The 20,661-nt window shown below is 38.9% G+C and overlaps 1 long non-coding RNA gene across 2 annotated transcripts in view; it reads left to right on the plus strand.

Moving 5' to 3' along the window:
* Positions 1-20,661, plus strand: part of LOC110261793 — a 57,575-nt gene that overhangs the window by 1,680 nt on the left and 35,234 nt on the right. The gene's annotated exons all lie outside the window — the stretch shown is intronic.

Genomic DNA, 20,661 nt, shown 5'->3' on the forward strand with positions numbered 1-20,661 from the left:
TGTTGTCTTTTTTTTATGACCACACCTGGGGCATATGGAAGTGCCTGGGCCAGGGATTCAATCCCAGCCTCACCTGCAAACTCCACAGCAGCTGCAGCAATGCCAGATCCTTTAATCCACTGCACATGGCCAGGGATAGAACCATCCCTATGCAGCAACCTGAACTGCTGCAGTTGGATTCCTGACTCACTGTGCCACAGCAGGAACTCCTATTTTTGTTTTGGGGGCTTTTTTTTTTTTTTTTTTTTTTTGGCTGCAACTTGCAGTGACTTGATGTGGGATCTCAGTTCTCAGACCAGGGATTGAACCAGGGCTGCAGCAGTGAAAGCGCCAGATCCCAACCACTAGACTACCAGGGAACTCCCTATTGTTTTTATTATTATTATTACAAGTAGTAATCCAAATCAGTGATTCTTACATTCTTACTCATTTTTGCACAATGTTCGTTTTGAAGTAAAAGAAAATGAACTGTTTGGTCCTGGTTCAATCCATGGTCTGGGAACCGCGGTCCCACATCAAGCTGCTGCATGCTGCAACCAATAATAATAATAACAACAATATGAACTGTTATAAATGTGTAGTTTATTGATGCTGTATTTCCAAACGTGTTAAGTGCTTAACTCCGTACTGTCTCATGAAATTGACTATCAAGACATGAATTAAAAAATTTTGGGGGGGTGGGGAGTTCCCGTTGTGGCGCAGCAGAAGCCAATCTGACTAGTATCTATGAGGATGTGGATTTGATCTCTACCTTTGCTCAGTGGGTTAAGGATCTGGCATTTCCGTGAGCTGTGGTGTAGGTCGCAGATGTGGCTCAGATCTCAGGTTGCTACAGCTTGGCATAGGCCGGCAACTGTAGCTCCTATTGGACCTCTATCCTGGGAACGTCCATATGCCACAGGTGCAGCCCTAAAAAGGAAAAAAAAAATTCTTATTATGGTAAAACCATTTTAACTACTTTTAGGTGTATAGTTCACTGGCATTAAGTACATTGTTGTGCAACCATCACCACTCTCCAGTTCCAGAGCTTTTTCATCATCCCAAACTGAAACTCTATAGCCAATAAAAAATAACTCCTACTTTCTAAGATGTGTGTTTTTTAAAGGTATCTGTTGAGTCTCCAGCCTCAGCTCAAGAAAATGGCAATGGCCTTGGTGATCAGTAGGATTGTTTGCTCCCATTGAAGAGCTTAATGGACCATACCATATAAGTTGAGAAACCACCACCCAAGAAATAAAGATGAGTGAAAGTTTTTAGCTCAGATGGTTAACACGTCATACTAATGAGGAGTACTAATATGTGATAAATTAAGTTTTAGCACTGAAATGCTTTGTTCCGTGACCGTAAAATGTGCTCTGTGGTCTTGTAAATGTTTGCTCCCAGATGGCCCAAACATCTTGCCCCTCTATTTATGTGCAACTACTCTAGTGTGTATCTTTTTAATGCCATTAATTTTCATTAAAAAATAAGTGATTCCAGCTCTGGGCAAATTTAACTTTAAAAGTTACTCTTCTGTGAAGAATGGATTAGAAAAGGGAAGGAGAGAAGGAAGCCTATTTTTGCCACATTTCAGCTAACCCAGCATTCCATAACGTTCAAAAGTTCAAGATTTTGACCTGAAAATACTGAGTGGACGACTTTTTTCTTTTTTTAAAAAAAAAAACCCATTCTAATTGCATTTTTAACTCCATTAATCCAAAAGTGAGATCTCTTTTCCAGGCTGGACCCTTCCTCCCTGCTGCCCATATCGTTCACAATGTTTTTATCCCCAATGTGAGGGCATGGCTGTCAGTGATTGCATGGGAGGGATCATAGTATAAAGGGGCATGAAGGAACTTTTGGGGATGATAAGTATCTAGATCACTATCTAGATTGCAGTGATGATTTCACGGATATATGCATATGTTAAACTATCAAGTTGCATGCTCTATGTGTATATGTATGTTTTGATTGCATGGAGGCATGTGGAAGTTCCCAGGCCAGGGATTGAACCCACGGCACAACAGCCATGACAATGCCAAGTCCTTAACTGCTAGGCCACTGAAGAACTCATCAAGTTTCATGCTTTAAACATGTGTTGTCCACCATGTGTCAGTTATAGCTCAACGAAGTCCAATTGGAAACCTCCCATTCTTTCCCCATTGGACACAGGTTTAGCCTTTTGTTGGTTTTAATTTTGAGACCTGTCCAGTCAATTCCTCTTTGAGGAGTAGGTTGGTGTATTAAACATTTGACTAGCAGCAAAAAGCACTCTTTTAACTGACAAATTAAAATATTTCCATCTACATTACAGAATAACAATTGAAGTATTATAGACATAATTGCAAGCATAGTTTACAGAATGGAATTCTAAAGAGTTTAAGAAGTTGAAAGGTTTCAAAGTGTTTTTTAAATCAAAGAATATTTTCTGAAAGAACATAGTGAAAAGCAGTAGAAAAACATTATGAAGTGTTTGACTGTGCGCTCAGGAAGTGCCTTTAAGTATCTCAGGGCCTTTACCAGTCATATCATGAGCCCTCTCAGCATGTGTCACTACAGTCACTGTGAAACACACTTAAACCCTATATGTTATTTGGATAAGGAAGCCTAACAATGCAGACACAGCCAGAGAGAAAGTGTGGCTTAGAAATTCGGGCCCCATGCCAGTTCTGAAATTATGTTATCTTTTACACCTGGAACTCTGGCTATTTCTTAGAAATTATTTTTAAATACTGGGGTTTGAACAATGCATGAAGGAAAACTATGAAGCCAGTAACAGTTTAAAGCACTGGGAGCTCAAGCTGTTGTAGAACCTAATCCTCTCCACTTGTTAAATCTAATCACCTTAATTGAATTGCTAGACCAGCAGTTTTTCATGTCTTTAAAGTTACCCATGTCTTTGTCTTGGGAAGAATATTCTATAAAGCTGGATGGATGAGAAAGACTTCCACCAGGAATTTATAGCCTTTCAGAAAATCTTTGGATGTGTCCCCAAACAGAGCACAAGGTCCCAAATTCTATTCATTGTGAAAGTGTTAAAGTGATGTTCCAGGAGTTTCCTGTTGGCCTTGCGATTAAGGATCTGGTGTTGTCACAGCTGTGGTGTGGGTTTGATTCCTGGGCCCTGGAACCTCAGCATGCCATGGGTGCAGCCAAAAAAGAAAAAAAAAATGACATTAATCCACAAACTGAAATTTATTGGCAGCGTTGTCAAATTATCCTCTTATTTCTTAAAAACACAAATCTGATGAAATACTTTTCAAAGATGAATTATCTGAATAACTTGTAAGAATAATAGTAAGAAAGGTCATGTTGCAGATAACAAATTCAAAACCTGATACTTGAGTGTCCAGGGACAGGAGGACTGAAGCACAGTCTGAGCCACTGCTGTCTTTACCTTCTTGGTGACTGAGGAGTCATATCTTTGAGTCAACACTTATTCACAAATTTGAAAATTATCACCTCTCAACATCCTCCTCAAGTTAATACTTTTACCTCTCTCAATAATTCCTTCTAAATTCAACTTTTGGATTTTAAATGATATGCAAAAAGAAAGTTATTTTTCTATAGTGTATCATTGTCCATAGTCAAGTACTTTCAGAACTTTTAACAAGTTCACTTCAGCCAGCATTTGTACACAAGGCACTATGCAGGGCACAGAAGGAAACAAAGGTAGATAAGCACATATTAGAAACACAAAGTATGTTCTTGGGCATGTAACTTTAATAAAAATCAGAACTATGAGACATTCTGCACTAGCTGTTTAAACTTGTTGCTGTGGGAACCTAGGGGAGTTGAGTGATTAATTCTGAGTGTGGGGATTGAAGGTAACAAATAGATGACATTTGAACCAATCCTGAGGTCATTTAGACTATTAAAGGTGAGAGCATATTTGGGATGTGGGGGTGGAAGGGATACAAGATAGGAAAAACTTTTTTTCTCTGAATCTTTATAACAGATGTATGAGAATCATTCTCAACAAATGGAAGAAATGCTCATAAATTGTTCCAGCACTTTGACTCTCTTTGGGAGTGGCCAAAGGCTCGAATAATTTGGAAGGATGGATGTCTGCGCTGACTTGCAGGAAATATGAGTCAGCTTTTCTCATGTACTCAGCACTGTTGCTACAGCTAGGATATTTGGGAAATATGAAGCTGAACAAATCAGACACCATAAGTCTTTTCTTGTTTATTGATTGACCCAGACAGGCATCCTGCAAGGGTAGACAACGAGGACGCCCTTTTTAATGTCAAGGCTTAAAGAACCCTGCCGCCAAGGGGAAACACCTGCAACCGAAAAAAATAAGCTTAAAAATAAAATACTTCTGTTTTCTATATAATCCCTCAGATTAGGAGACAAACACATCTTTAGTCCAAACATCTCTTCTATGCTTCAGGATTGTATAGTCAGTTGCCTTCAGACATGTCAGACCCAGGTGCACCTGCAACTCAACATTTTCAAAGGTGAACTCATTATCTTTACCCCAAAACTGTTTTCCCTATAGTCTCTAATTTCTTGAATAGTACTCACTATGCACTCATCACAAAAGTCAAAACCTTTGAGTAATCACTATCTTTTCCCCTTCTTCCTTAACACTTAATTGTCAAAACCAATTGCTATCACATCCTTAACATCAAAAGTATCCTTCCTCACCTTCCCATCTCCATTCCTACTGACCTAGTTCAAACCCACATCTGATTTTGTCTTTAACTTGAAATGCTGCAGCAGTCAACTAATTGGATTCCCTGTCTCCCATCTTTCGCTCTTCATCCATCCTTCCCTTTGTTACCAGGCTGATCTTCTTAAAGAAGAAATACAATCATTTGTTGCAGAGGTAGTTTGAGGTTGCTAGCTTCCTCTTTTCTTTTCTGTTCTTGGTGGAAAATTTCATCAATGTCCAGTCTTGAGGTTACCTAAGAGGAGCAGGGTTTTAGGGCCTATGCCTGGCTCCCCCACTCCCCTCTCCAGTATGGTGAAGACAGCCTCATTCAGAACCCTTTTCAGACTCCTGACAGGAGGCTCTTAATTCAAAGAAAGTTTAAGCTCTGTTGTCCATAAGCACCCATGTGCATACGAAGAGATGGAGTGGTTAGTTATATCAAGGTAGTTCTATTAAGGGCAAAGTTAGCAGGGAAAACTCTAGCAACCAGTTTATTCAGGATTTGGAGAATAATAAACTGGTAGTAATAAAGATTTAAATTAGAAACAAAAATCTCCAGAACCACTCCTAATGCTATTTTAGGCCCTTTAATTTCAGTATCATGTTACTATCTCCTAGAAACATATAGCCTTCCTCTATATTTTCTAAACAACCCCACAAGTTTTCATATTTGATTGTAATTATCTTAACAGCATTTGCAATTTAATAAGCATCACCTTATTGAATCAATAGAATTTAGATGTTGTAATAGTAACTTCCAGAGTTTTAAATGATGCTAAAAGGGAAACAAGTTGAGATGAGGCTATCTTTTACTTGAATATATTTGAACTGAAGTGGAAGAAAGGCTTTCACAGAAGGCATAATAGAGCAGTGCTGGCAAACTCCTGCCTACCTGTGCAATGCTGCCTGGAAGGTAGTGGATCATACAGTGAAGAGAGCAGAGCCATAGAATCCTTGATGTCAGGCCGAAGAGAGTATAATGATACCGCTCACCCTTAACCAGCTCTGTGCTAAAAAGGAATGGGGAATTTGTGGAGTTATACGGAAGGAGACATTTTCTTCCATTTCAAATTCTCCTGGTAATCACATCACATAAGGCTCCTTTTGCCACAAGGTTAAGAACCAAATACTGAAATACTAGAGGTGTTCCTGCTGTGGCGCAGTGGGTTAAGAATGTGACTACAGCAGTTTGGGTTGCTGTGGAGGCATGGGTTCGATCCTCAGCCCACAGCACTGGGTTAAGGATCTAGCATAGCCACAGCTGTGGTAACGTAGGTTGCAACTGTGGCTCAGATTTCAATCCCTAGCCTAAGAACAGGAGTCTCCTTGTAGCACAGTGGGCTAAGGATCCTGTATTGTCATTGCAGCGGCCTGGAACACTGATGTGGCATGGGTTCAATCCCTGGCCCAGGAACTTCCACGTGCTTCGGGCATGGCCCAAACAAAAACAAAAACAAAACTGGAAGTAATAAAAATGGTTGTCAAAGGAAAATCTCAGGGGTGGAGTTCAGGTAACACGTAGGGCAACTGGATAAGAGTAGGGCTGCATGGACGGGATTATAGCGTAATTGAGTTGAGGCAGGCGATTAGAAATGGATTTAAGATGTATCATCTGGAGTTCCCGTCATGGCTCAATAGTTCATGAATCCGACTAGGAACCATGAGGTTGCAGGTTCGATCCCTGGCCTTGCTCAGTGGGTTAAGGATCTGACGTTGCTGTGAGCTGTGGTGTAGGCCAGCAGCTACAGCTCCGATTCAACCCCTAGCCTGGGAATCTCCATACGTCATGGGAGCGGCCCAAGAAATGGCAAAAAAAAAAAAAAAAAAGTATCATCTGACCCAAGCCATATTTGCTTTATGAGAATGACATTTTCATAAATTGACTTCATGTTTCTCTAACCCAGAATATAGGATTTTTGAGTAGGAACCTTAGAAATTATCTAGTGACCATTTCATTTTCCAAAAAGTGAATATTTGTCCTCTTGTGATTTGTCCATGTCATATGCATCCAGTAGTGGGAGGAGAGCTAGGATAGAAGCCAAATCCCCAGATTCCAAGTTCTTTGCTTTCTCTATTACATAAACATGAGGTCAGTTCTGAGAACTCTGTATTCCAAACTCCCCATGAAGTAAGCTGGGTACATACGAAAATTATCTTTTTGAAGATGGAGAAACTGAGGCTCAGAAAGGTGGAGTGAATTTACCAAAACCCATGGCAGGACTAGACCAAAGTCCAGGCCTCACAATCCCTGGGCCAGTAGGCTTCTACCAAACCAAATCACTTCAAAGATTAAAAAAAAAGTGGAATCCTAAAAGCCACGTGCCTAGGCATAGAATTCACTCCTTCAACCTACCGGCATTTCACTTTGTACTGTTACAAGCCAGGCACTCTGCTAGGTGCCATAAAAAAAGATTACAAGACCAAAAGATTTATTTTGCAAGACTGGATTTCTATTTTGCAAGACTAAAAATTGAACGTTACCTAGTTATCAGGAGAATGCACATGCCTTTTGGTAGTTGATAAGCTAGCAGGAAGTGTCTCAATATACTACAATATTGGAAATATTTTCTCTTTCACTAAAGTAGGGGTTTCTGAGTCTCTACTATATTTTTGTGTAAATAAAAAAAAATCAGGAGTTCCCATCGTGGCTCAGTGGTAAACAAATCTGACTAGGAACCATGAGGTTGTGAGTTCTATCCCCGGCCTTGCTCAGTGGGTTAAGAATCTGGCGTTGCTATGAGCTATGGTGTAGGTCACAGATGCGGCTGGGATCGCATGTTGCTGTGGCTCTGGTGAAGGCCGGCAGCTCCAATTAGATAGACCCCTAGCCTGGGAACATCCATATGCCATGGGTGCGGCCCTAAAAAGCAAAAAAAAAAAACAAAAAAAAAACAAAAAACAAAAAACGAACAAAGAAAAAAAACTGACAATACCAAGAGTTATTGAGGCTGTAGGAAAACTAGAACTCTCAAGCTTTACTTGTGGGAATGCCAAATGGCCCAACCCCTTTGGGAAGCAGTTTGACAATATTTAGTAAAATTAAAAATGCTTATACTCTATACATCAGCAATTCCATTTCTGAGTATATACACTGAAGCGTTTTTGTTTTTTTTTTTTTAAACTGTGACTCATGATCCCTTAGTGGATTGTGAAATCGATTTAAGGTTTGAAATAAACTTTTTTCTTCACAAATGAAATAGAACAGAAATCAGGGTAAGGATTGTTTTGTGTTTTTGTGTGCCATCTAGAGTCTCCCTCTCCAGAACTAAAGCATTAATTCTCTCAGCTATTAGGAGTGTTGGCAGCCAAGAGCTTTTAGATAGGTCCCTCTTCAGGACTCTCTCCAGGAAGAGAGCTTCTTGCCCAAGGTCACACCTTCTTAATGGGTGCAGCTGTATTTCATACTTACCAATACAGGTGCATACAGGCCTGACCCCTTGCCCTAATTCATAATTACGCTGAATGATAACTGCAGCCAGTGCTGGATCAATGGAGGCCTTTGTTACCACTTCATCAGAGCCCCAAATTACCTCTGCCCATATTTCTGCTTCCTTCACTCCCCAACAGGTGCTTATCTCTAGACACTCCTCCATAAACATCCTGTAAATAAACTTTTGTCTCAAATCTACTTCCCAAGCAACTCAGCCTGGGGTTATATTTGCATATATGTATGTACAGGATCTTAATGTAAAATTATTTCTTGCCACATACATTGACCATAAAAGCTTGCAAGCTCCTGCACCTAGGGAAACTCTTGAACATATGCACCAGGACACACTAGGAGAATGTTCTATGGGGTATTATTCATAGTAATGATGACTGGACAAAAACTAAATGTCCATAGTCATGCAATGAAATATTATACAATAATTAAAATTAACAAAGTCTGAAGTTCCCGTCATGGTGCAGCAGAAACAAATCCGACTAGGAACCATGAGGTTGCGGGTTTGATCCCTGGCCTTGCTCAGTGGGTTAGGGATCCAGCGTTGCTGTGAGGTGTAGGTCGCAGATGCAGCTCGGGTCTCATGTTGCTATGGCTGTGGCTGGCAGCTGTAGCTCTGATTTCCCCTAGCCTGGGAACCTCCACATGCTGCAGGTGCAGCCCTAAAAAGCAACAACAATGACAAAAAAAAAAAAAATTAATGAAATCTATTGACATCTATCAGTATGGACAAATCTGAAATAAAAGGATACATAACAATTTCAGGATAGTGGCTACTTTGGAGAAGGACTGTGGGACTGTGGGAAATGGGATGAAATTGGGGCTTCAGTTGTGGCACTGTATTGCTTTTTAAGGAAGCATCTAAACAATATGGCAAAATGATAGCATTTAATTTTTTTTTTTAGGTCTTTTTGCCATTTCTAGGGCCACTCTCATGGCATATGGAGCTTCTCAGGCTAGGGGTCTAATCAGAGCTGTAGCCGCCGGCCTATGCCAGAGCCACAGCAATGCGAGATCTGAGCCATGTCTTCAACCTACACCACAGCTCATGGCAACACCAGATCCTTAACCCCCTGAGTAAGGCCAGGGATCGAACCTACAACCTCATGGTTCCTAGTCGGATTCGTTAACCACTGAGCCACAATGGGAACTCCACGATAGCATTTAATTTTTAGAATACATTTTTTTTTCACTTTTCAGTGTTTAAAATATTTTTAAATTGAATTTTGTTCAGTGAATTATTATTGCAGAAAATCTACATTTAAAAGGTCATTTTAGGAGTTCCCATTGTGGCTCAGTGGTTAACGAACCTGACTAGTATCCATGAGGACATAGGTTTGATTCCTGGCCTCGCTCAGGGGGTTAAGGATCCGGTTTTGACGTGAGCTACAGTGTAGATTTCAGATGAGGCTCAGATCCTGTGTCGCTGTGGCTGTGGTGTAGACCGGCAGCTACAGCTCCGAAGTTCCTAACTTGAGAACCTCCATATGCCGTGGGTGCTGCCCTAAAAAGATAAAAAGACTAAAAAAAAAGTCATTTTAACTTTATGTTATTATCGGGAAGTAGCAAAAGGACAGCTAACAAGGTCACTTCCTCTCACACAAGAAATTTGGTCAAAATTAATGGCTCATGGAGTCCAGATATTCCAGTTATTACTGTTCAGCTGGTTTACTATACATTTTTTAACACTATTTTCATTCTACTAAGTTGCATGTAATAAGTATGGTACTGGTATCTCTTAGGAGTTCATCAATATGTCTGTTGCTCTGTGAAGCCAAAAAAGGGTATTTAAAAAAAACAAAACAATAGTTTCTGTTGTGGCTCAACAGGTTAAGAATCTGACTAGTATCCATGAGGATGCAGGTTTGATCCCTGGCCTCACTCAGTGGGTTAAAGGGTCTGACGTTGTGGTGACTGTGGTGTAGGCCAGCTGCTACAGCTCCCATTCGACTCCTATTCTGGGAACTTCCACATGCCACACATGTGGCCCTAAAAAGACAAAAATCAAAACGGGTATTTAGTTGACTCTCTAAGTAAGGTCATTGTAGTTTAATAGTAACTTCACATTGGCTTCACATTAGTGGTGATGGGTTTAAAGGATAGAGGTTGAGAAAGGACAGTAGAAATATTATTATCGTTACATTCCTGAGTCTTCACGACATCAACTTTTGTATCATATAGGGCACCCAGAGTTTAAATGAAACTGGCCAACTTGCATTAGAAGGAGGAACACAGCAGAGGTTAGTGTTATTACCCAAAAATGTATGTAACAGATCTAAGGAAGAAACTAAAAAAAGCAAGCAGAATATAAGTGTGGTCAGTAATGAAACTATAAATTAGGGTAAGAAATGGTTGTGGCTTTGGGAGAGTCTCTGTTAGATTGTTTACTTGACCCTTCATTTTACTTACTTAGGTTTGGTTTTCTTTTTCTACAGAACATGTGCAAAGTATAACACTCTGTCCATGTAGATTTAATATGATCTCCAAAATCTAATGTAGAAGCTTTATAATACTTCAACTAAAGGATATATTTAAGGAAAAGCAAAATTTTAGAATATTAGTAAGTCCATATGTAAAAGCAGTCTATGTAAAACACATCTTCAGACCTAGATACGAGAACACTGTGAGTTTACTAATAAGGAACTACAGTAACGCAAGATAGACTCTAAATGATACGTAAGGGTTTCCAAAGCAACAAGGAAGTTGAAACAAGCACATTTAGGGGTTAGAGTCTTTTAGAAATAGTTGCAGATTCGAGTTTGGGGAAGAATTGTTAATGTCCACATCGGTCCTCAGAGCTAAGAATTTCAGAGAATTTGAATAACTGGACCAGAAGCTGATTTGGATAAATAAGAAAATCACCTAGACTGGACACATTTATGCTGCTAACCAAAGTGGGTCAGAAAATATCTTCAAAAATAATTTGTTCTTGTCACTCTTACTGCTGTGAATTGTGAGAAAAAGATTTATGGCCTGAGTAAGTGCACTGTCTATGGAATGAGGTTTGTTTCAGATATTAAAGCAAGTGCAGAATGAGATCTATCCACTGGATCTGGAACTGGAAGAAGGACACTTTTTGTTTTTATTTTATTTGTTCTTGTTGTTGTTTTGTTATTTAAGAAAGATACTTTTGATATATGTTTATTTTTGAAAAAAGCTGTTCCTTTGGATGATGATGATTAGCTTATTGTTCCAGGGAAACTTCAAATCCACGGCCTAAGAAACCTCACTTAGTGTTTTTCTTTTTTGGCCTAGTTAAATTTCTTGGAATAGAAATGCTAATTTTTCCAAGAACTGTGCAGAAATTTTTATAAGGTCCTTTGAAAACTAACTTTAGCATAATCTATAAAAACAACGCTACATTGTATACTTGAAACTAATATACTATTGTAACTCACCTATATCTCCATACCAAAAAGTCTTAATAAAAAAATCTGTAGGAGTTCCCACTGTGGTGCACTGAGATGGATGGTGTCTCTGCAGCAGCAGGAAGGAGGGTTTGATCCCCCTCCCTGCACAGTGGGTTAAGGATCTGCATAGCTATGGCTGTGGCATCAGATTGCAACTCAGCAATTCCCAACGGGATTCAGTCCCTGGCCTGGTAACTCCATATGCCCCAGGATGGCCAAAAAAGAAAAAAAAAAAAATCTGTAAATTGAGAGGAAACAGGGAAAAGAATTTTTGTGTAGGATGACTAGAGTAGAAGGCTTAGACATGAGGCAGCTGTGGAAGGACTGTTTGGTCTTATTCACAACTGAGAATCGATTAAGATATTACCAAATCCTAGTCTAGATTTGGGGATACTGGGGGAAGAGGGAGGAATCCCTGACCTTTTATTTTCAGTTAACCAACTCTCATCCAGTCCAAGTACAGTCCCAACTACATCTTAATAATTTTCACCTTTTGAGTATTTTCTGATCAAGACTAATTATTTGAAGGTTGTCTCTGATCTTTCATCATTAATTTTGTGAATATATGTTGTCCCAATTCCTAATTACAGGATTTATACTGACCTCATATTTGGGTACAATAACTGTTAATTATCATCATTAAGAACATTCAGATGTCTATATACCATTTACAAAAGAAATTCTACAGACATATTTTCTTTTTTTCCATCAAACGAAAATAACCACAACACAAGATGGTTATTTTATATGATAAATTTATGGTCTTCCCTTTTTATCCCTAAACCCCATCTCAAACCTTGAAACCTCAGAAGGAATCACATAGGACTACATACCTTATGATGATCAAATGTTATTTGCATTGGTCTTCCTAATTCTCATTATTTGGACCATTAGCTGTCCTTAATCTAGTTTTGTGCTAAACTTTAGAGTTTCTGCTGAATCACCTTAATCTTTAGTGAAAACGGGGCTCATCCATGCTAGAGACCTAGAGAATTTAGAATTTTTTGTTTTAAAAATCAGTTACCTACTTTAAGACCTTCATGTGAAAAGTTATATGGTATATTCTTTCCTGCGATCTCTTCTTCTTCTTTTTTTTTCCTGTCCTCTTTAGTTTACAACAGACACAGCTATGTTACAATTGCAGAGCAAAGTTTTGCAACATAATGGCCTTGAAATAGAACACTGCCCAGTTGAAAACTTAGGCAATCATAATGGAATAAATGAAAACAGTAGCTGCTAGACTTCAAGTGTTGCTTCTTATAAGGAAAGCTATCAACTTTTTAGGAGCATGTTATTCTTTAAGTGACCCTGTACCTTGTCTATATCAGAGTTCTCAATTGCTGTAACATATAGTCATAGTGCTGCAACCAAGAAATAACGCTATATCTGCAAGTGCTGCTTTATTTAGCCAGTAAAATACAGCTTCTGAAAATAAATAATTGCTATTACTTGGTCACTACCAAAGTGTTTTTCGTTTCTCTTAAAAATAGTAAAAACACTGAGGGCACATAAGCCCTTTACAAATTTACTGTAAATGTCTACATACTTGAGCTTCATCAGGAGATGAATTACACAGCTGCAATACTACTCTGAAACCAATGCTTGTTTTTCAAAGATGTGTTAATCTCTGTTTTGAGGGGTTTGTTTTGTTTGTTTTTTGTTTTCTTCTTTTTTTTTTTTTTTTTTTTTGTAAGAGACCTCATTGCTCTGGTCACAGATGGCTTGCTTTTCAGTTTTCATTTTTTTCAGTTTTGATTCTGATATGAAGTTGAAATGATATAAGCAACGTATGGGACACTCTGATAGACTGAAAATTCTCCTTAGGCTGCACATGGCTCATGATAACTGTATAAAATGCTGTCTTTAGGACGGCTGATCTGTCTCAAAACATTTTGTAAACATGGTGTTTCTACCCAAAGCCAGCCTAGTGGGAGTAATTCTTCCATATTTTTTTTTTCCGTTTCTACTATATAGGATCCTTTTTAAGCAGAAGCTTCAAGAAAGTTAAAAAAATTTTTTTTTCATTAGGTGTGGGTAAATTGCCAGAGTTCTCATAAATGTCACGAGCGGATGAGAAACTGTTGTCACATGGTTTTCCTAAGCACGAAAAATTATGTTCAGCCACTCAGTGGTCACATATTTACCTAATGGCTTTAATTGTGTGACTGGGAGCACACAATATATGATAATTAGGTGACACTAAAGTCTCAGAAAAAGCATGAGTCCAGTCCAGTTTCCTTTGGTTTCCCCCCCTTTTTCTATAGAAGTTTCTTAGATTCTTAACTGGTTGGAATAACGTACTTTAGGTGACCTTGGAGTTGCTTGAATTATTCTATAAATTAAGATCTTTATTAAGTAGTTTAATGGAAACTCCTCCACTGGATAAGCTGAACTTCCTCATCCAGCACTTGAACCTGTGAGGCATTGCATGAAACTGTCTTCTCTTAATCTATTTTGTTTTCTTGTTGATTAGTGAAAAATCATTGCTCACCTGTGTAACAGAGTGAAAAGGATGACCTAATTGTGATCTGAAAAATGAAGAATTTCTTCCATTTGTGGCAGTGTCTACATGGCACAACAAAAAGTGGAGATTTGGTGTGCAAAATAACTGGAAGTGGAGTTCCCATTGTGATGAAGTGGAAATGCATCTGACTAGTATCCATGAGGATGTGGGTTCGATCCCTGGCCTCACTCAGTGGGTCAGGGATCCAGCATTACCATGAGCTGTGGTGTAGGTCACTGGCATGGCTTGGATCCCGTGTTGCTGTGACTGTGGTATAGGCTGGCAGTTGTAGCTCCGATTCAACTCCTAGCCTGGAAACTTCCATATGCCATGGGTGCAGCCCTAAAAAGAAAAAGAAAAAGAAAAAACCCCACAAAAAACTGGAAGTTATTTTGAGAACTGGGGAAAACTAGTTTGGACAATGGTCTAAATTATTTCATTTGGGTTTGACTCCTTATATTTAAAAATACATATATCACTGCTCAAAGATTGTGGCTTCATGTTCCATGTTGCTAATGATTCCTGTCAGAAAAATAAAGCAAAGGAAGTAGCTATTTTAGTCTTAAGCAAGAGTAAACAAGCATATTTCTCTTACATGCATTACAAAGCAAATGCAGGCATTTAATTTGCAGGGGAAAATAAATCATCACACACTATGATTTCCATATTGCTTCTCATGGGTTGAGGGAAAACATTTGTAACTATCTTCATTTCAAAATCCACTGATATAAAGGAGCTGGAGTTCAACTCTTGGAGAAGCTAACTATGATTCTTTAGCTGCAAGTTTCTTGGCTCAGCCTTAGATGTATGGCTCAGATTATTCTTGGGCTGCTGGCTTGGTTCAGAAAACCAAGCACCCTGTACAACTCTGAATTAGAAGTTTCAAAAAAAAATCCTACTTTCTTAATTACACTGTATTTTATAAGAAGATTACTCGTGCTAAAATTAGCCCTCTGATGATGGCAAAACAGCTGGATGAAAAGTGAAAAATTCAAGGACTCATCTTGCTGTTTTAGACATACAATTGCAACCTCCTCTTTGATTTTTAATCTCCACATGTTTTGCCACTGTATAAAACACACAAAACTATGGTACATTAAAATTATTTGAGTCTGGTGTGTATTAGTTTTTATTTCCTGCTATATGTTAGCAATGCAAAAATAGAAACTCTGGAGTTTTCATTGTGACTTAGTGGTAATGAACCTGACTCGTAATCATGAGGATGCAAGTTAGATCCCTAGCCTTGCTTAGCGAGGTAAGGATCAGTCATTGTGGTGAGCTGTGGTGTAGGTTGGAGATGCAGCTTGGATCTGGTGTTGCTGTGGCTGTGGTGTAGGTTGGCAGCTATAGCTCTTGTTTCACCCCTAGCCTGGGAGCTTCCATATGTCGTGAGTGCGGCGCTAAAAAGACAAATAAATAAATAAATAAAAATAGAAATTCTGCACTTTTTAGTGAGGGTTTGTACATAATCTCTAAGTTTTCAGAATGAGAACTGAACTTGATATTTTTCTTTTCCATTATATTTTATTACAGGGCACCGAATATAGCTCCCTGTGCTATATAATAGAACCTTATTGTTTAGCCATTCTATATATAATAGTTTGCATCTGCTAGTCCCAAACTCCCACCCCATCCCTCCCCCAGACCACTTCTCTTTTGGTTACCACATGTCTGTTCTCTATATCTGTTTTATAGATAAGTTTCTGTTTCTGTTTTGTAGATAAGTTCATTTGTGTTATTTTATATTCCACACATAAGTGATATCATATGGTCTTTTTCTGACATTTCTCTTAATATGACAGTCTCTAGGTCCATCCATGTAGCTGCAGATGGCATTATTTCATTCTTTTTTATGTCTGAATAATATTCCATTGTATGTACTCAACTTGATTTTTCTTTAAATTTTTTTTATTAAAGTATAGTTGATTTATAACATTGTGCCAATTTCTGCTATATAGCAAAGTGACCCAGTCATACATATCTACACATTCCTTTTTTTATATTATCATTCATCATGGTCTATCCCAAGAGACTGGATATATGAACTCGCTTTTTCTTGAGGAAAGTTTGCTCTTGGCCAATAGAGACTGTCAGACACCCTGTTATATTTTTACCCAGTCAGATAATCTCTTTAACAAACAAACAAAAACCAAAACAGAGTGGAGTTCCCTACTGGTGGCTTGGAGGGTTGGGGATCTGGCATTGTTGCTACTGTGGCTAAGGCCACTACTGTGGCACAGGTTTGATCCCTGGCCCTGGAACTTCTATGTGTCACAGGTGTGACAAAAAAAAAAAAAAAAAAAAGTTTTGGCAAATGCATGGATTGTTAAAACTATCACTACAGTTAAGATACTGAACACGTCTCCTCAGAATTCCCTTGTGCTACTCCTGTTACTCTGGCAAATACCAGGGAGTGAGGTTGATGCATTTGTGGATAGTTCTATGTTTAACTTTGTTAAAAACTGCCAGATTGTTTCCTAGTGTACCTGAACCATTGTTCATTGACCATCAGCAATGTATGAGAATACATGAAAGAATTCACTTGTTCCCTGTTCTCACCAGCTCTTGGTATTGTCAGATTGTTTCATTTTAATTATTCTTTTTTTTTTTTTTTTTTTTTTTTTTTTTTTGTCTTTTGTTGTTGTTGTTGTTGTTGCTATTTCTTGGGCCGCTCCCGCGGCATATGGAGGTTCCCAGGCCAGGGGTTGAATCGGAGCTGTAGCCACCGGCCTACGCCAGAGCCACAGCAACGCGGGATCTGAGCCGCGTCAGCAACCTACACCACAGCTCACGGCAACGCCAGATCGTTAACCCACTGAGCAAGGGCAGGGACCGAACCCGCAACCTCATGGTTCCTAGTCGGATTCGTTAACCACTGCGCCATGACGGGAACTCCTCATTTTAATTATTCTAACAGGTATTTCATTATGGTTTTAATTTACATTTCTCTAATGACTATGTTGAACAGCTTTTCATTGCTTATTTGCCATTCATGCCTCTTCTTTGGTGAAGTAAATATTCAGATCTTTGGTCTATTATTTTATTGGGCTGTTTGTTTTCTTGTTGAGTATAGGGAGTTCTTTATATATTCTAGACACATGTCATCTGTCAGATAAGTGATTTGCAAATAATTTCTTCCTATATATATGACTCATCTTCTCTTTCTCTCAGTTGCATCTTTTCATTCTCTTAACAAAAAATTTTCATTTTGATGAAGTCCAGATTATCAGTTTTTCTCCTATGGAACATGTATTTGATGTTGTATCTAATTAACCCATGGTCACTGATAGTTTTCCTATTATTTTTATTTATTGTTTTATTTTCTTCTAAAAGTTTCATTTAAGTATATATCGTGAGTTAATTTTTTGTATCAATCTTTATCTTTTAATTAGAACATTTAATCCCTTTATATAATGCAATAATTAATATACTTGAATTTGTACCTATCATGCTTGTTTTGTGCTTTCCACTCATTCCTCTGGTTCTATATTTATTTGGTTTTTTACTTTCTTTTGAATTATTTTTCCTCATTTCAATTTTTACCCTTCTACTAGTTTGGCTTTCATGTTCAGTTTTGTTATATTTTGTTTTGTTTTGTTTTCATGGCTAGTCAGCATGCTATTTAAAATGTGATCTTGAAGATCAGTATCAACCTAGCAGCTTGTTAGAAATGTAAATTCTTCAGTTCACCTCACTCCTGTATCTGACTTATGCATAGTTGTTTTGTTTGTTTGTTTGTTTGTGTGTTTTTTTTTTTCTTTTGGTCATTTTAGGGCTGCACTGGTGGCATATGGAGGTTCCCTGGCTAGGGGTAAAATTGGAGCTGTAGCCACTGGCCTATGCCACAGCCACAGCAATGCAGGACCTGAGCCACATCTGCGACCTACATCACAGCTCATGGTAACCCCAGATCTTTAACCCACTGAGTGAGGCCAGAGATTGAACCTGTGTCCTCATGGATGCTAGTCAGATTCGTTTCCGCTGAGCCAGGATGGGAACTCCTAACTTGTGTTTTAAGTTCGCACACCTATCTCAGCAGGTTAAGAACCCAACATAGTGTCCATGAGAATGCAGTTCAATTCTTGGCCTCCATAGGTGGGTTAAGGATCCGGTGTTGCCGCAAACTGTGGTGTAGGCCGGTACTTGCAGCTCCAATTCAACCCCTAGCCCAGGAACTTCCATAGATAGCAAGCATTTTACATATTTTAATTCCATATACTCCCCTACAAGTTTTATGTTACTGCTGTCTTGTATTTTAAATCTTTTTTTTTTAAACCCCAGAAGACATTATTCTTATTCTATACAATCAAGATTTGTTTAGCCTTACCCCCCCTTTTTTTTGTCTTTTTGCCTTTTCTAGGGCCGCTCCCGCGGCAAATGGAGGATCCCAGGCTAGGGGTCAAATCAGAGCTGTAGCCGCTGGCCTACACCAGAGCCGCAGCAACGCAGGAGCTGAGCCGCATCTGCAACCTACACCACAGCTCACGGCAATGCCAGATCCTTAACCCACTGAGCAAGGCCAGGGATCGAACCTGCAACCTCATGGTTCCTAGTCAGATTCGTTAACCATTGCACCTCGACGGGAACTCCTAGCCTTACCCATTTTTACCACTTTCTTTGCTCTTCAATTCATTCTTTTCCCTGTCCCCCCTCCCCTTTTTTGACCACACCCACAGATTATGGAATATCCTGGGCCAGGGATCAAATCTGAGCTGCACCTGCAGCCTACACCATAGCTGTGGCAACACTGGATCCTTGACCCACTATGCTGGGCCAGGGATAGAACCGGCAACACCACAAAGACAAACTGGATCATTAATCCACTGCACTATAGTGGGAACTCTCATTTTTAAAACCTTTCATCTGAAATAACTTTCTTCTTATTTAAGCACATTCTTTAGAATTTCCTTTTATACTGCTATGAGGTACCACTTCACACCAGTCAGAATGGCCATCATTAGTAAGTCTACAAAAAAATCCTGGAGCGGGTGTGGAGAAAAGGGAACTGTTGATGTGGAGGGAACTGTTGGTGTGGAGAAAAGGGAACTGTTGGTGCAAATGTAAATTGATACAACCACTATGGAAAACAATATGGAGCTACCTTAGGAAATTATGCATAGAACTACCGTATGACCCAGAAATCCCACTCTTGGGCGTATATCCAGACAAAACTTTACTTGAAAAAGACACGTGCATCCACGTGTTCATTGCAGCACTATTCCCAATAGCCAAGACATGGAAACAACCTAAATGTCCATCGACAGATGATTGGATTAAGAAGAAGAGGTATATATACACAGTGGAATACTACTCAGCCATAAAAAAGAACAAAATAATGCCATTTGCAGCAACATGGATGGAACTAGAGATTCTCATATTGAGTGAAGTAAGTCTGGAAGAGAAAGACAAATACCATATGATATCACATATCTAGAATCTAATATAGGGCACAAATGAACCTTTCCACAGAAAAGAAAATCATGGACATGGAGAACAGACTTGTGGTTGCCAAGTGGCAGTGGGGGGCGGGGAGTAGGATGGACTAGGAACTTGGGGTTAATAGATACAAACTGTTGCCTTTGGAATGGATAAGCAATGAGATCCTGCTGTATAGCACTGGGAACTGTATCTAGTCACTTATAATGGAATATGATAATGTGAGAAAAAAGAATGTGTACATGTATGTGTGACTGGGTCACCTTGCTGTGCTGTAGAAAATTGACAGAACACTGTAAACCAGCTATAATGGAAAAAATAAAAATCATTATAAAAAAATAAAAATTTTTTAAAAAGAATTTTCTTTTATAAACATTGTGGAAACAAACTCACTTAGCGTATCTAAAAAGTCTTTTTTCACTTTTTTTTTTCTCTTTAGAGCCATAGGTGCACTCCTGAGAGATACTTTTTAATTTTAATTTAATTCTATGTTTTGGTCTTTTTTTTTTCAGAGTCGCATGTGCAGCATATGGAAGTTCCCAGGCTGGGGTCAAATGGGAGCTGTGGACGCCAGCCTACACCAAAGCCACATCAATGTGGGATCCAAACCGCATCTGCGACCTACACCACAGCTCACAGCAGGCAGTGCCCACTCTTTAACCCACTGAGGGAGGCCAGGGATTGAACCCACATCCTCATGGATACTAGTCAGGTTTGTTACTGCTGAGCCACGACAGGAACCCCTCACCTTTTTTGAAAAATATTTTTTCTGGGTACAAAGTTCTAAGCTGACAGTTATTTTTTTCTCCCGAGGAGACTTAGAAATCTAAGACAGTCATTTGGTCTTTGGCATTCTACTGTTTTACTGTTGTGTTAAAGTGAAATTATTTTATTTTTTTTTAATTTTGCTTGGAATTTAGTTGGCTTCTTAAACCTGTGTTTTGAAATAGATCAGTCCTAGAAAATTCTTAGCTATTGTCTCTTTAAATAGTGTCTCTGCACCATTTTCTCTTTCCTTTCTTTCCAGAACTCCAGTTAAATGGATGTATGTCCGAATGTCTTATTTATCCTCCATATGTGCTAACTACTCTTTCAGGTTTCCTTTCTTCTGTTTCTCTTTCATATATGCTGGGTAGTTTCTGTTGTCAGTCATAGCATTCAGTTTTTTTTTTTTTTCACTTGTATCTAATTTGCTGTTAAGCTTGTTCATTACGTTGATTTCAATTACTGT

Source organism: Sus scrofa, chromosome 1 (genome assembly GCF_000003025.6).
Source record: "Sus scrofa isolate TJ Tabasco breed Duroc chromosome 1, Sscrofa11.1, whole genome shotgun sequence".
Lineage (NCBI taxonomy): Eukaryota > Metazoa > Chordata > Mammalia > Artiodactyla > Suidae > Sus > Sus scrofa.